Source organism: Lissotriton vulgaris, chromosome 8 (genome assembly GCF_964263255.1).
Source record: "Lissotriton vulgaris chromosome 8, aLisVul1.2, whole genome shotgun sequence".
Classification (NCBI taxonomy): Eukaryota; Metazoa; Chordata; class Amphibia; order Caudata; family Salamandridae; genus Lissotriton; species Lissotriton vulgaris.
The window spans coordinates 155,169,971-155,184,751 of record NC_141696.1 but is presented as its reverse complement, the minus strand read 5'-3'; the positions used below and the strand labels follow the sequence as shown (position 1 = coordinate 155,184,751).

Here is a 14,781-nt window from a genome sequence, read left to right as displayed (position 1 = left end):
TAATCAGATCATTTCCCTCACATGGGCTTATATGGTTGTCTACTTGGAAAAGTGCAGTGAGTTTTTTTCTTGCTCTAGCCACTCATGACCTAAGTTGTGTGCTTTTTTTGGTTCACAATATCTTTCCCTCTCTGTAGATGATCAAGCAAATGTGGTCAGGATGGCCGAGTGGTCTAAGGCGCTGCATTAAGGCCGCAGTCTCTCCTGGAGGCGTGGGTTCGAATCCCACTTCTGACAAAACTTTAAGTCCATTTTGTCTCTGAGTTCTTTTAGAATCTCAGCTAAAAATTGGCAGTGCATATAATATCTGAATAAGTAACAAACTTCAGTTTCAACTGCAAATTAATTTGCCCAATTCTGTCTTCAAGCTCGTATAATATTCTTCTAGCACTCGTGGTGTTTTATGTGTTTTTTGGGGGGTGCTTAAAAAGTCCCTTTTATTAATGAAATGGGTTACATTCAGTCTTTTGATATTTTTGGTTTCCAATAAGTAGATTGTTAATTTTATGTAACCTCATTTTCTAATGCTCCATTCAAGAGATGTTTCCACTATGAAATGCAGAGCAAGGGGAAAGAGCACAAGTGATAGAGCGAGTGAGTGAGAAGGGGTGTTGAGGAAGGAGAGAATGAAACAAAGACAGAGTGAGTGAACGGCAGGTAGGCCTAGAAGAGGAGACTAGAAGTGCAGGCGACATACTTTTCCATGCTTTTGACCTCCCACCCATCCCAAACCGACCACAAACGTACCATCTATGCAACGTTGGTATGCAGAAATTCACGCCTCAGCCAGTGAGGGTAAGTCCCAGGCCAGGGGCTAGAGAGCAAAAGACTGCATGTGCTCAGACGTTCCCTGCTAGGGACAGTTGATCTGAAACAAGGTCTGCTCTCTTGTATCCAGCAAGGATCTAGAAATCCTGCATGAATCTGCAAGGCACAATGACAGCATACATTTGCATAATATGCCCCACCTTCTGCCTTCCTACTTCCTGTGCAGTAGTTGTTTGTGTAGAGAGAGAGGTCGCAGGCAAGGTAATTTTGTGAGTAGGATACAGGACCCTAAATAGCTGGTGAGAGGTATGAGGTATTTTAAAAGCATAAAAATTGTACACCTGTGAAATGAAATGCTTTCACATGTGATCTTCTGTGTTTATTGTCCTGTGCATAAAGTTGCACCTTGTGTTTGAAGGTTTAAATTATTTCAGGCTTGCATGGAGGCAGAAATTTCTGAGTGACTTTTATACATTTCTTAAGACTCTGCACTGTCAGGATGGCCGAGTGGTCTAAGGCGCTGTGTTTAGGCCGCAGTCTCCTCTGGAGGCGTGGGTTCGAATCCCACTTCTGACATGACTTTTGGAGATGTAATCTCCTTTTTCAGGTTAACATCTGATGGAAGTTGCATCTGTTGGTCTTCACCTGGGATGTGATTCCGTCCTCATCTAGTCAAGAGAGCTGGGGTTTCTCATATATTTCGGTTGTATAAAGTCTTGCTGACAAAGTGCAGTCCTTACTATATGAGCATAGGACCCATGTAAGAGCTCATCTGGAAGAGTCATGCTCTTGTATGCCCTGGCCAGACAGGCCATGCAAATATGGAAGAATGCCTAGCATCTGGTAGACAGTTGGACTCCAGCACACTTACGGCAATTTCCTCAGGGCTGTGATCAGGGGCTGCTTAGATTTGCGTATTCCACCCTATGTTGTGACATTGAAATTCCTTGTTGAATTTGCTTTAGCTAGCCAAGAGGTGGCTGTTGACTCAATTTCAAAGCAGCTTTGGGCCTTTCAAGTGGCTGGTTAATAGCACTTTCTCTTTGTACGCCTTAAAGGTCTACAGAGTTCTTCATAGGTACTGATCTCTATGGATTGTTCAAAGATCTGTTGGAAGTACTTATAATAGGATAAATAAATTGAGGGCATGCCTTTTCGGTACCCCACTTGCATGGCTGTCTGGCCTGTGGAAGGTTCCACAAATGCAAGTCAGGATGGCCGAGTGGTCTAAGGCGCTGCGTTCAGGTCGCAGTCTCTTCTGGAGGCGTGGGTTCAAATCCCACTTCTGACAATTGTGTGTTTACTCTACTTTTTTCTTGGGAGAGAAAAAATCAGATCATTTCCCTCACATGGGCTTATATGGTTGTCTACTTGGAAAAGTGCAGTGAGTTTTTTTCTTGCTCTAGCCACTCATGACCTAAGTTGTGTGTTTTTTTTGGTTCACAATATCTTTTCCTCTCTGTAGATGATCAAGCAAATGTGGTCAGGATGGCCGAGTGGTCTAAGGCGCTGCGTTAAGGCCGCAGTCTCTCCTGGAGGCGTGGGTTCGAATCCCACTTCTGACAAAACTTTAAGTCCATTTTGTCTCTGAGTTCTTTTAGAATCTCAGCTAAAAATTGGCAGTGCATATAATATCTGAATAAGTAACAAACTTCAGTTTCAACTGCAAATTAATTTGCCCAATTCTGTCTTCAAGCTCGTATAATATTCTTATAGCACTCGTGGTGTTTTATGTGTTTTTTGGGGGGTGCTTAAAAAGTCCCTTTTATTAATGAAATGGGTTACATTCAGTCTTGTGATATTTTTGGTTTCCAATAAGTAGATTGTTAATTTTATGTAACCTCATTTTCTAATGCTCCATTCAAGAGATGTTTCCACTATGAAATGCAGAGCAAGGGGAAAGAGCACAAGTGATAGAGCGAGTGAGTGAGAAGGTGTGTTGAGGAAGGAGAGAATGAAACAAAGACAGAGTGAGTGAACGGCAGGTAGGCCTAGAAGAGGAGACTAGAAGTGAAGGCGACATACTTTTCCCTGCTTTTGACCTCCCACCCATCCCAAACCGACCACAAACGTACCATCTATGCAACGTTGGTATGCAGAAATTCACGCCTCAGCCAGTGAGGGTAAGTCCCAGGCCAGGGGCTAGAGAGCAAAAGACTGCATGTGCTCAGACGTTCCCTGCTAGGGACAGTTGATCTGAAACAAGGTCTGCTCTCTTGTATCCAGCAAGGATCTAGAAATCCTGCATGAATCTGCAAGGCACAATGACAGCATACATTTGCATAATATGCCCCACCTTCTGCCTTCCTACTTCCTGTGCAGTAGTTGTTTGTGTAGAGAGAGAGGTCGCAGGCAAGGTAATTTTGTGAGTAGGATACAGGACCCTAAATAGCTGGTGAGAGGTATGAGGTATTCTAAAAGCATAAAAATTGTACACCTGTGAAATGAAATGCTTTCACATGTGATCTTCTGTGTTTATTGTCCTGTGCATAAAGTTGCACCTTGTGTTTGAAGGTTTAAATTATTTCAGGCTTGCATGGAGGCAGAAATTTCTGAGTGACTTTTATACATTTCTTAAGACTCTGCACTGTCAGGATGGCCGAGTGGTCTAAGGCGCTGTGTTTAGGCCGCAGTCTCCTCTGGAGGCGTGGGTTCGAATCCCACTTCTGACATGACTTTTGGAGATGTAATCTCCTTTTTCAGTTTAACATCTGATGGAAGTTGCATCTGTTGGTCTTCACCTAGGATGTGATTCCGTCCTCATCTAGTCAAGAGAGCTGGGGTTTCTCATATATTTCGGTTGTATAAAGTCTTGCTGACAAAGTGCAGTCCTTACTATATGAGCATAGGACCCATGTAAGAGCTCATCTGGAAGAGTCATGCTCTTGTATGCCCTGGCCAGACAGGCCATGCAAATATGGAAGAATGCCTAGCATCTGGTAGACAGTTGGACTCCAGCACACTTACGGCAATTTCCTCAGGGCTGTGATCAGGGGCTGCTTAGATTTGCGTATTCCACCCTATGTTGTGACATTGAAATTCCTTGTTGAATTTGCTTTAGCTAGCCAAGAGGTGGCTGTTGACTCAATTTCAAAGCAGCTTTGGGCCTTTCAAGTGGCTGGTTAATAGCACTTTCTCTTTGTACGCCTTAAAGGTCTGAAGAGTTCTTCATAGGTACTGCTCTCTATGGATTGCTCAAAGATCTGTTGGAAGTACTTATAATAGGATAAATAAATTGAGGGCATGCCTTTTCGGTACCCCACTTGCATGGCTGTCTGGCCTGTGGAAGGTTCCACAAATGCAAGTCAGGATGGCCGAGTGGTCTAAGGCGCTGCGTACAGGTCGCAGTCTCTTCTGGAGGCGTGGGTTCAAATCACACTTCTGACAATTGTGTGTTTACTCTAATTTTTTCTTGAGAGAGAAAAAATCTGATCATTTCCCTCACATGGGCTTATATGGTTGTCTACTTGGAAAAGTGCAGTGAGTTTTTTTCTTGCTCTAGCCACTCATGACCTAAGATGTGTTCTTTTTTTGGTTCACAATATCTTTCCCTCTCTGTAGATGATCAAGCAAATGTGGTCAGGATGGCCGAGTGGTCTAAGGCGCTGCGTTAAGGCCGCAGTCTCTCCTGGAGGCGTGGGTTCGAATCCCACTTCTGACAAAACTTTAAGTCCATTTTGTCTCTGAGTTCTTTTAGAATCTCAGCTAAAAAATTGGCAGTGCATATAATATCTGAATAAGTAACAAACTTCAGTTTCAACTGCAAATTAATTTGCCCAATTCTGTCTTCAAGCTCGTATAATATTCTTCTAGCACTCGTGGTGTTTTATGTGTTTTTTGGGGGGTGCTTAAAAAGTCCCTTTTTTTAATGAAATGGGTTACATTCAGTCTTGTGATATTTTTGGTTTCCAATAAGTAGATTGTTAATTTTATGTAACCTCATTTTCTAATGCTCCATTCAAGAGATGTTTCCACTATGAAATGCAGAGCAAGGGGAAAGAGCACAAGTGATAGAGCGAGTGAGTGAGAAGGGGTGTTGAGGAAGGAGAGAATGAAACAAAGACAGAGTGAGTGAACGGCAGGTAGGCCTAGAAGAGGAGACTAGAAGTGAAGGCGACATACTTTTCCATGCTTTTGACCTCCCACCCATCCCAAACCAACCACAAACGTACCATCTATGCAACGTTGGTATGCAGAAATTCACGCCTCAGCCAGTGAGGGTAAGTCCCAGGCCAGGGGCTAGAGAGCAAAAGACTGCATGTGCTCAGACGTTCCCTGCTAGGGACAGTTGATCTGAAACAAGGTCTGCTCTCTTGTATCCAGCAAGGATCTAGAAATCCTGCATGAATCTGCAAGGCACAATGACAGCATACATTTGCATAATATGCCCCACCTTCTGCCTTCCTACTTCCTGTGCAATAGTTGTTTGTGTAGAGAGAGAGGTCGCAGGCAAGGTAATTTTGTGAGTAGGATACAGGACCCTAAATAGCTGGTGAGAGGTATGAGGTATTCTAAAAGCATAAAAATTGTACACCTGTGAAATGAAATGCTTTCACATGTGATCTTCTGTGTTTATTGTCCTGTGCATAAAGTTGCACCTTGTGTTTGAAGGTTTAAATTATTTCAGGCTTGCATGGAGGCAGAAATTTCTGAGTGACTTTTATACATTTCTTAAGACTCTGCACTGTCAGGATGGCCGAGTGGTCTAAGGCGCTGTGTTTAGGCCGCAGTCTCCTCTGGAGGCGTGGGTTCGAATCCCACTTCTGACATGACTTTTGGAGATGTAATCTCCTTTTTCAGGTTAACATCTGATGGAAGTTGCATCTGTTGGTCTTCACCTGGGATGTGATTCCGTCCTCATCTAGTCAAGAGAGCTGGGGTTTCTCATATATTTCGGTTGTATAAAGTCTTGCTGACAAAGTGCAGTCCTTACTATATGAGCATAGGACCCATGTAAGAGCTCATCTGGAAGAGTCATGCTCTTGTATGCCCTGGCCAGACAGGCCATGCAAATATGGAAGAATGCCTAGCATCTGGTAGACAGTTGGACTCCAGCACACTTACGGCAATTTCCTCAGGGCTGTGATCAGGGGCTGCTTAGATTTGCGTATTCCACCCTATGTTGTGACATTGAAATTCCTTGTTGAATTTGCTTTAGCTAGCCAAGAGGTGGCTGTTGACTCAATTTCAAAGCAGCTTTGGGCCTTTCAAGTGGCTGGTTAATAGCACTTTCTCTTTGTACGCCTTAAAGGTCTAAAGAGTTCTTCATAGGTACTGCTCTCTATGGATTGTTCAAAGATCTGTTGGAAGTACTTATAATAGGATAAATAAATTGAGGGCATGCCTTTTCGGTACCCCACTTGCATGGCTGTCTGGCCTGTGGAAGGATCCACAAATGCAAGTCAGGATGGCCGAGTGGTCTAAGGCGCTGCGTTCAGGTCGCAGTCTCTTCTGGAGGCGTGGGTTCAAATCCCACTTCTGACAATTGTGTGTTTACTCTACTTTTTTCTTGGGAGAGAAAAAATCAGATCATTTCCCTCACATGGGCTTATATGGTTGTCTACTTGGAAAAGTGCAGTGAGTTTTTTTCTTGCTCTAGCCACTCATGACCTAAGTTGTGTGCTTTTTTTGGTTCACAATATCTTTCCCTCTCTGTAGATGATCAAGCAAATGTGGTCAGGATGGCCGAGTGGTCTAAGGTGCTGCGTTAAGGCCGCAGTCTCTCCTGGAGGCGTGGGTTCGAATCCCACTTCTGACAAAACTTTAAGTCCATTTTGTCTCTGAGTTCTTTTAGAATCTCAGCTAAAAATTGGCAGTGCATATAATAACTGAATAAGTAACAAACTTCAGTTTCAACTGCAAATTAATTTGCCCAATTCTGTCTTCAAGCTCGTATAATATTCTTCTAGCACTCGTGGTGTTTTATGTGTTTTTTGGGGGGTGCTTAAAAAGTCCCTTTTATTAATGAAATGGGTTACATTCAGTCTTGTGATATTTTTGGTTTCCAATAAGTAGATTGTTAATTTTATGTAACCTCATTTTCTAATGCTCCATTCAAGAGATGTTTCCACTATGAAATGCAGAGCAAGGGGAAAGAGCACAAGTGATAGAGCGAGTGAGTGAGAAGGGGTGTTGAGGAAGGAGAGAATGAAACAAAGACAGAGTGAGTGAACAGCAGGTAGGCCTAGAAGAGGAGACTAGAAGTGAAGGCGACATACTTTTCCCTGCTTTTGACCTCCCACCCATCCCAAACTGACCACAAACGTACCATCTATGCAACGTTGGTATGCAGAAATTCACGCCTCAGCCAGTGAGGGTAAGTCCCAGGCCAGGGGCTAGAGAGCAAAAGACTGCATGTGCTCAGACGTTCCCTGCTAGGGACAGTTGATCTGAAACAAGGTCTGCTATCTTGTATCCAGCAAGGATCTAGAAATCCTGCATGAATCTGCAAGGCACAATGACAGCATACATTTGCATAATATGCCCCACCTTCTGCCTTCCTACTTCCTGTGCAGTAGTTGTTTGTGTAGAGAGAGAGGTCGCAGGCAAGGTAATTTTGTGAGTAGGATACAGGACCCTAAATAGCTGGTGAGAGGTATGAGGTATTTTAAAAGCATAAAAATTGTACACCTGTGAAATGAAATGCTTTCACATGTGATCTTCTGTGTTTATTGTCCTGTGCATAAAGTTGCACCTTGTGTTTGAAGGTTTAAATTATTTCAGGCTTGCATGGAGGCAGAAATTTCTGAGTGACTTTTATACATTTCTTAAGACTCTGCACTGTCAGGATGGCCGAGTGGTCTAAGGCGCTGTGTTTAGGCCGCAGTCTCCTCTGGAGGCGTGGGTTCGAATCCCACTTCTGACATGACTTTTGGAGATGTAATCTCCTTTTTCAGGTTAACATCTGATGGAAGTTGCATCTGTTGGTCTTCACCTGGGATGTGATTCCGTCCTCATCTAGTCAAGAGAGCTGGGGTTTCTCATATATTTCGGTTGTATAAAGTCTTGCTGACAAAGTGCAGTCCTTACTATATGAGCATAGGACCCATGTAAGAGCTCATCTGGAAGAGTCATGCTCTTGTATGCCCTGGCCAGACAGGCCATGCAAATATGGAAGAATGCCTAGCATCTGGTAGACAGTTGGACTCCAGCACACTTACGGCAATTTCCTCAGGGCTGTGATCAGGGGCTGCTTAGATTTGCGTATTCCACCCTATGTTGTGACATTGAAATTCCTTGTTGAATATGCTTTAGCTAGCCAAGAGGTGGCTGTTGACTCAATTTCAAAGCAGCTTTGGGCCTTTCAAGTGGCTGGTTAATAGCACTTTCTCTTTGTACGCCTTAAAGGTCTAAAGAGTTCTTCATAGGTACTGCTCTCTATGGATTGTTCAAAGATCTGTTGGAAGTACTTATAATAGGATAAATAAATTGAGGGCATGCCTTTTCGGTACCCCACTTGCATGGCTGTCTGGCCTGTGGAAGGTTCCACAAATGCAAGTTAGGATGGCCGAGTGGTCTAAGGCGCTGCGTTCAGGTCGCAGTCTCTTCTGGAGGCGTGGGTTCAAATCCCACTTCTGACAATTGTGTGTTTACTCTACTTTTTTCTTGGGAGAGAAAAAATCAGATCATTTCCCTCACATGGGCTTATATGGTTGTCTACTTGGAAAAGTGCAGTGAGTTTTTTTCTTGCTCTAGCCACTCATGACCTAAGTAGTGTGTTTTTTTTGGTTCACAATATCTTTTCCTCTCTGTAGATGATCAAGCAAATGTGGTCAGGATGGCCGAGTGGTCTAAGGCGCTGCGTTAAGGCCGCAGTCTCTCCTGGAGGCGTGGGTTCGAATCCCACTTCTGACAAAACTTTAAGTCCATTTTGTCTCTGAGTTCTTTTAGAATCTCAGCTAAAAATTGGCAGTGCATATAATATCTGAATAAGTAACAAACTTCAGTTTCAACTGCAAATTAATTTGCCCAATTCTGTCTTCAAGCTCGTATAATATTCTTCTAGCACTCGTGGTGTTTTATGTGTTTTTTGGGGGGTGCTTAAAAAGTCCCTTTTATTAATGAAATGGGTTACATTCAGTCTTGTGATATTTTTGGTTTCCAATAAGTAGATTGTTAATTTTATGTAACCTCATTTTTCTAATGCTACATTCAAGAGATGTTTCCACTATGAAATGCAGAGCAAGGGGAAAGAGCACAAGTGATAGAGCGAGTGAGTGAGAAGGGGTGTTGAGGAAGGAGAGAATGAAACAAAGACAGAGTGAGTGAACGGCAGGTAGGCCTAGAAGAGGAGACTAGAAGTGAAGGCGACATACTTTTCCCTGCTTTTGACCTCCCACCCATCCCAAACCGACCACAAACGTACCATCTATGCAACGTTGGTATGCAGAAATTCACGCCTCAGCCAGTGAGGGTAAGTCCCAGGCCAGGGGCTAGAGAGCAAAAGACTGCATGTGCTCAGACGTTCCCTGCTAGGGACAGTTGATCTGAAACAAGGTCTGCTCTCTTGTATCCAGCAAGGATCTAGAAATCCTGCATGAATCTGTAAGACACAATGACAGCATACATTTGCATAATATGCCCCACCTTCTGCCTTCCTACTTCCTGTGCAGTAGTTGTTTGTGTAGAGAGAGAGGTCGCAGGCAAGGTAATTTTGTGAGTAGGATACAGGACCCTAAATAGCTGGTGAGAGGTATGAGGTATTCTAAAAGCATAAAAATTGTACACCTGTGAAATGAAATGCTTTCACATGTGATCTTCTGTGTTTATTGTCCTGTGCATAAAGTTGCACCTTGTGTTTGAAGGTTTAAATTATTTCAGGCTTGCATGGAGGCAGAAATTTCTGAGTGACTTTTATACATTTCTTAAGACTCTGCACTGTCAGGATGGCCGAGTGGTCTAAGGCGCTGTGTTTAGGCCGCAGTCTCCTCTGGAGGCGTGGGTTCGAATCCCACTTCTGACATGACTTTTGGAGATGTAATCTCCTTTTTCAGTTTAACATCTGATGGAAGTTGCATCTGTTGGTCTTCACCTAGGATGTGATTCCGTCCTCATCTAGTCAAGAGAGCTGGGGTTTCTCATATATTTCGGTTGTATAAAGTCTTGCTGACAAAGTGCAGTCCTTACTATATGAGCATAGGACCCATGTAAGAGCTCATCTGGAAGAGTCATGCTCTTGTATGCCCTGGCCAGACAGGCCAAACAAATATGGAAGAATGCCTAGCATCTGGTAGACAGTTGGACTCCAGCACACTTACGGCAATTTCCTCAGGGCTGTGATCAGGGGCTGCTTAGATTTGCGTATTCCACCCTATGTTGTGACATTGAAATTCCTTGTTGAATTTGCTTTAGCTAGCCAAGAGGTGGCTGTTGACTCAATTTCAAAGCAGCTTTGGGCCTTTCAAGTGGCTGGTTAATAGCACTTTCTCTTTGTACGCCTTAAAGGTCTGAAGATTTCTTCATAGGTACTGCTCTCTATGGATTGTTCAAAGATCTGTTGGAAGTACTTATAATAGGATAAATAAATTGAGGGCATGCCTTTTCGGTACCCCACTTGCATGGCTGTCTGGCCTGTGGAAGGTTCCACAAATGCAAGTCAGGATGGCCGAGTGGTCTAAGGCGCTGCGTTCAGGTCGCAGTCTCTTCTGGAGGCGTGGGTTCAAATCCCACTTCTGACAATTGTGTGTTTACTCTACTTTTTTCTTGAGAGAGAAAAAATCTGATCATTTCCCTCACATGGGCTTATATGGTTGTCTACTTGGAAAAGTGCAGTGAGTTTTTTTCTTGCTCTAGCCACTCATGACCTAAGATGTGTGCTTTTTTTGGTTCACAATATCTTTCCCTCTCTGTAGATGATCAAGCAAATGTGGTCAGGATGGCCGAGTGGTCTAAGGCGCTGCGTTAAGGCCGCAGTCTCTCCTGGAGGCGTGGGTTCGAATCCCACTTCTGACAAAACTTTAAGTCCATTTTGTCTCTGAGTTCTTTTAGAATCTCAGCTAAAAATTGGCAGTGCATATAATATCTGAATAAGTAACAAACTTCAGTTTCAACTGCAAATTAATTTGCCCAATTCTGTCTTCAAGCTCGTATAATATTCTTCTAGCACTCGTGGTGTTTTATGTGTTTTTTGGGGGGTGCTTAAAAAGTCCCTTTTTTTAATGAAATGGGTTACATTCAGTCTTGTGATATTTTTGGTTTCCAATAAGTAGATTGTTAATTTTATGTAACCTCATTTTCTAATGCTCCATTCAAGAGATGTTTCCACTATGAAATGCAGAGCAAGGGGAAAGAGCACAAGTGATAGAGCGAGTGAGTGAGAAGGGGTGTTGAGGAAGGAGAGAATGAAACAAAGACAGAGTGAGTGAACGGCAGGTAGGCCTAGAAGAGGAGACTAGAAGTGAAGGCGACATACTTTTCCATGCTTTTGACCTCCCACCCATCCCAAACCAACCACAAACGTACCATCTATGCAACGTTGGTATGCAGAAATTCACGCCTCAGCCAGTGAGGGTAAGTCCCAGGCCAGGGGCTAGAGAGCAAAAGACTGCATGTGCTCAGACGTTCCCTGCTAGGGACAGTTGATCTGAAACAAGGTCTGCTCTCTTGTATCCAGCAAGGATCTAGAAATCCTGCATGAATCTGCAAGGCACAATGACAGCATACATTTGCATAATATGCCCCACCTTCTGCCTTCCTACTTCCTGTGCAGTAGTTGTTTGTGTAGAGAGAGAGGTCGCAGGCAAGGTAATTTTGTGAGTAGGATACAGGACCCTAAATAGCTGGTGAGAGGTATGAGGTATTCTAAAAGCATAAAAATTGTACACCTGTGAAATGAAATGCTTTCACATGTGATCTTCTGTGTTTATTGTCCTGTGCATAAAGTTGCACCTTGTGTTTGAAGGTTTAAATTATTTCAGGCTTGCATGGAGGCAGAAATTTCTGAGTGACTTTTATACATTTCTTAAGACTCTGCACTGTCAGGATGGCCGAGTGGTCTAAGGCGCTGTGTTTAGGCCGCAGTCTCCTCTGGAGGCGTGGGTTCGAATCCCACTTCTGACATGACTTTTGGAGATGTAATCTCCTTTTTCAGGTTAACATCTGATGGAAGTTGCATCTGTTGGTCTTCACCTGGGATGTGATTCCGTCCTCATCTAGTCAAGAGAGCTGGGGTTTCTCATATATTTCGGTTGTATAAAGTCTTGCTGACAAAGTGCAGTCCTTACTATATGAGCATAGGACCCATGTAAGAGCTCATCTGGAAGAGTCATGCTCTTGTATGCCCTGGCCAGACAGGCCATGCAAATATGGAAGAATGCCTAGCATCTGGTAGACAGTTGGACTCCAGCACACTTACGGCAATTTCCTCAGGGCTGTGATCAGGGGCTGCTTAGATTTGCGTATTCCACCCTATGTTGTGACATTGAAATTCCTTGTTGAATTTGCTTTAGCTAGCCAAGAGGTGGCTGTTGACTCAATTTCAAAGCAGCTTTGGGCCTTTCAAGTGGCTGGTTAATAGCACTTTCTCTTTGTACGCCTTAAAGGTCTAAAGAGTTCTTCATAGGTACTGCTCTCTATGGATTGTTCAAAGATCTGTTGGAAGTACTTATAATAGGATAAATAAATTGAGGGCATGCCTTTTCGGTACCCCACTTGCATGGCTGTCTGGCCTGTGGAAGGATCCACAAATGCAAGTCAGGATGGCCGAGTGGTCTAAGGCGCTGCGTTCAGGTCGCAGTCTCTTTTGGAGGCGTGGGTTCAAATCCCACTTCTGACAATTGTGTGTTTACTCTACTTTTTTCTTGGGAGAGAAAAAATCAGATCATTTCCCTCACATGGGCTTATATGGCTGTCTACTTGGAAAAGTGCAGTGAGTTTTTTTCTTGCTCTAGCCACTCATGACCTAAGTTGTGTGCTTTTTTTGGTTCACAATATCTTTCCCTCTCTGTAGATGATCAAGCAAATGTGGTCAGGATGGCCGAGTGGTCTAAGGCGCTGCGTTAAGGCCGCAGTCTCTCCTGGAGGTGTGGGTTCGAATCCCACTTCTGACAAAACTTTAAGTCCATTTTGTCTCTGAGTTCTTTTAGAATCTCAGCTAAAAATTGGCAGTGCATATAATAACTGAATAAGTAACAAACTTCAGTTTCAACTGCAAATTAATTTGCCCAATTCTGTCTTCAAGCTCGTATAATATTCTTCTAGCACTCGTGGTGTTTTATGTGTTTTTTGGGGGGTGCTTAAAAAGTCCCTTTTATTAATGAAATGGGTTACATTCAGTCTTGTGATATTTTTGGTTTCCAATAAGTAGATTGTTAATTTTATGTAACCTCATTTTCTAATGCTCCATTCAAGAGATGTTTCCACTATGAAATGCAGAGCAAGGGGAAAGAGCACAAGTGATAGAGCGAGTGAGTGAGAAGGGGTGTTGAGGAAGGAGAGAATGAAACAAAGACAGAGTGAGTGAACAGCAGGTAGGCCTAGAAGAGGAGACTAGAAGTGAAGGCGACATACTTTTCCCTGCTTTTGACCTCCCACCCATCCCAAACTGACCACAAACGTACCATCTATGCAACGTTGGTATGCAGAAATTCACGCCTCAGCCAGTGAGGGTAAGTCCCAGGCCAGGGGCTAGAGAGCAAAAGACTGCATGTGCTCAGACGTTCCCTGCTATGGACAGTTGATCTGAAACAAGGTCTGCTCTCTTGTATCCAGCAAGGATCTAGAAATCCTGCATGAATCTGCAAGGCACAATGACAGCATACATTTGCATAATATGCCCCACCTTCTGCCTTCCTACTTCCTGTGCAGTAGTTGTTTGTGTAGAGAGAGAGGTCGCAGGCAAGGTAATTTTGTGAGTAGGATACAGGACCCTAAATAGCTGGTGAGAGGTATGAGGTATTTTAAAAGCATAAAAATTGTACACCTGTGAAATGAAATGCTTTCACATGTGATCTTCTGTGTTTATTGTCTTGTGCATAAAGTTGCACCTTGTGTTTGAAGGTTTAAATTATTTCAGGCTTGCATGGAGGCAGAAATTTCTGAGTGACTTTTATACATTTCTTAAGACTCTGCACTGTCAGGATGGCCGAGTGGTCTAAGGCGCTGTGTTTAGGCCGCAGTCTCCTCTGGAGGCGTGGGTTCGAATCCCACTTCTGACATGACTTTTGGAGATGTAATCTCCTTTTTCAGGTTAACATCTGATGGAAGTTGCATCTGTTGGTCTTCACCTGGGATGTGATTCCGTCCTCATCTAGTCAAGAGAGCTGGGGTTTCTCATATATTTCGGTTGTATAAAGTCTTGCTGACAAAGTGCAGTCCTTACTATATGAGCATAGGACCCATGTAAGAGCTCATCTGGAAGAGTCATGCTCTTGTATGCCCTGGCCAGACAGGCCATGCAAATATGGAAGAATGCCTAGCATCTGGTAGAAAGTTGGACTCCAGCACACTTACGGCAATTTCCTCAGGGCTGTGATCAGGGGCTGCTTAGATTTGCGTATTCCACCCTATGTTGTGACATTGAAATTCCTTGTTGAATTTGCTTTAGCTAGCCAAGAGGTGGCTGTTGACTCAATTTCAAAGCAGCTTTGGGCCTTTCAAGTGGCTGGTTAATAGCACTTTCTCTTTGTACGCCTTAAAGGTCTAAAGAGTTCTTCATAGGTACTGCTCTCTATGGATTGTTCAAAGATCTGTTGGAAGTACTTATAATAGGATAAATAAATTGAGGGCATGCCTTTTCGGTACCCCACTTGCATGGCTTTCTGGCCTGTGGAAGGTTCCACAAATGCAAGTCAGGATGGCCGAGTGGTCTAAGGCGCTGCGTTCAGATCGCAGTCTCTTCTGGAGGCGTGGGTTCAAATCCCACTTCTGACAATTGTGTGTTTACTCTACTTTTTTCTTGAGAGAGAAAAAATCTGATCATTTCCCTCACATGGGCTTATATGGTTGTCTACTTGGAAAAGTGCAGTGAGTTTTTTTCTTGCTCTAGCCACTCATGACCTAAGATGTGTGCTTTTT

At 43.5% G+C, this 14,781-nt stretch overlaps 20 non-coding genes across 20 annotated transcripts; all 20 read left to right on the top strand.

The window, feature by feature from the left end:
* The first annotated feature begins 154 nt into the window (after positions 1 to 154).
* TRNAL-AAG (transfer RNA leucine (anticodon AAG)) lies at positions 155 to 237 on the top strand. Its single transcript has one exon. It is a non-coding gene; the product is annotated as a tRNA-Leu (tRNA).
* A 1,024-nt stretch (positions 238 to 1,261) lies between these two features.
* On the top strand, positions 1,262 to 1,344 carry TRNAL-UAG (transfer RNA leucine (anticodon UAG)). The gene has a single exon. It is a non-coding gene; the product is annotated as a tRNA-Leu (tRNA).
* Positions 1,345 to 1,976: 632 nt separating this feature from the next.
* TRNAL-CAG (transfer RNA leucine (anticodon CAG)) lies at positions 1,977 to 2,059 on the top strand. Its single transcript has one exon. It is a non-coding gene; the product is annotated as a tRNA-Leu (tRNA).
* Positions 2,060 to 2,250: 191 nt separating this feature from the next.
* On the top strand, positions 2,251 to 2,333 carry TRNAL-AAG (transfer RNA leucine (anticodon AAG)). Its single transcript has one exon. It is a non-coding gene; the product is annotated as a tRNA-Leu (tRNA).
* Positions 2,334 to 3,357: 1,024 nt separating this feature from the next.
* TRNAL-UAG (transfer RNA leucine (anticodon UAG)) lies at positions 3,358 to 3,440 on the top strand. Its single transcript has one exon. It is a non-coding gene; the product is annotated as a tRNA-Leu (tRNA).
* A 906-nt stretch (positions 3,441 to 4,346) lies between these two features.
* TRNAL-AAG (transfer RNA leucine (anticodon AAG)) lies at positions 4,347 to 4,429 on the top strand. Its single transcript has one exon. It is a non-coding gene; the product is annotated as a tRNA-Leu (tRNA).
* Positions 4,430 to 5,454: 1,025 nt separating this feature from the next.
* Positions 5,455 to 5,537, top strand: TRNAL-UAG (transfer RNA leucine (anticodon UAG)). Its single transcript has one exon. It is a non-coding gene; the product is annotated as a tRNA-Leu (tRNA).
* A 632-nt stretch (positions 5,538 to 6,169) lies between these two features.
* On the top strand, positions 6,170 to 6,252 carry TRNAL-CAG (transfer RNA leucine (anticodon CAG)). Its single transcript has one exon. It is a non-coding gene; the product is annotated as a tRNA-Leu (tRNA).
* A 191-nt stretch (positions 6,253 to 6,443) lies between these two features.
* Positions 6,444 to 6,526, top strand: TRNAL-AAG (transfer RNA leucine (anticodon AAG)). Its single transcript has one exon. It is a non-coding gene; the product is annotated as a tRNA-Leu (tRNA).
* Positions 6,527 to 7,550: 1,024 nt separating this feature from the next.
* TRNAL-UAG (transfer RNA leucine (anticodon UAG)) lies at positions 7,551 to 7,633 on the top strand. The gene has a single exon. It is a non-coding gene; the product is annotated as a tRNA-Leu (tRNA).
* Positions 7,634 to 8,265: 632 nt separating this feature from the next.
* Positions 8,266 to 8,348, top strand: TRNAL-CAG (transfer RNA leucine (anticodon CAG)). The gene has a single exon. It is a non-coding gene; the product is annotated as a tRNA-Leu (tRNA).
* Positions 8,349 to 8,539: 191 nt separating this feature from the next.
* Positions 8,540 to 8,622, top strand: TRNAL-AAG (transfer RNA leucine (anticodon AAG)). The gene has a single exon. It is a non-coding gene; the product is annotated as a tRNA-Leu (tRNA).
* Positions 8,623 to 9,647: 1,025 nt separating this feature from the next.
* On the top strand, positions 9,648 to 9,730 carry TRNAL-UAG (transfer RNA leucine (anticodon UAG)). Its single transcript has one exon. It is a non-coding gene; the product is annotated as a tRNA-Leu (tRNA).
* A 632-nt stretch (positions 9,731 to 10,362) lies between these two features.
* Positions 10,363 to 10,445, top strand: TRNAL-CAG (transfer RNA leucine (anticodon CAG)). Its single transcript has one exon. It is a non-coding gene; the product is annotated as a tRNA-Leu (tRNA).
* Positions 10,446 to 10,636: 191 nt separating this feature from the next.
* TRNAL-AAG (transfer RNA leucine (anticodon AAG)) lies at positions 10,637 to 10,719 on the top strand. Its single transcript has one exon. It is a non-coding gene; the product is annotated as a tRNA-Leu (tRNA).
* Positions 10,720 to 11,743: 1,024 nt separating this feature from the next.
* On the top strand, positions 11,744 to 11,826 carry TRNAL-UAG (transfer RNA leucine (anticodon UAG)). Its single transcript has one exon. It is a non-coding gene; the product is annotated as a tRNA-Leu (tRNA).
* A 632-nt stretch (positions 11,827 to 12,458) lies between these two features.
* TRNAL-CAG (transfer RNA leucine (anticodon CAG)) lies at positions 12,459 to 12,541 on the top strand. The gene has a single exon. It is a non-coding gene; the product is annotated as a tRNA-Leu (tRNA).
* A 191-nt stretch (positions 12,542 to 12,732) lies between these two features.
* Positions 12,733 to 12,815, top strand: TRNAL-AAG (transfer RNA leucine (anticodon AAG)). The gene has a single exon. It is a non-coding gene; the product is annotated as a tRNA-Leu (tRNA).
* Positions 12,816 to 13,839: 1,024 nt separating this feature from the next.
* Positions 13,840 to 13,922, top strand: TRNAL-UAG (transfer RNA leucine (anticodon UAG)). The gene has a single exon. It is a non-coding gene; the product is annotated as a tRNA-Leu (tRNA).
* Positions 13,923 to 14,554: 632 nt separating this feature from the next.
* TRNAL-CAG (transfer RNA leucine (anticodon CAG)) lies at positions 14,555 to 14,637 on the top strand. The gene has a single exon. It is a non-coding gene; the product is annotated as a tRNA-Leu (tRNA).
* The last annotated feature ends 144 nt before the right edge of the window (positions 14,638 to 14,781 follow it).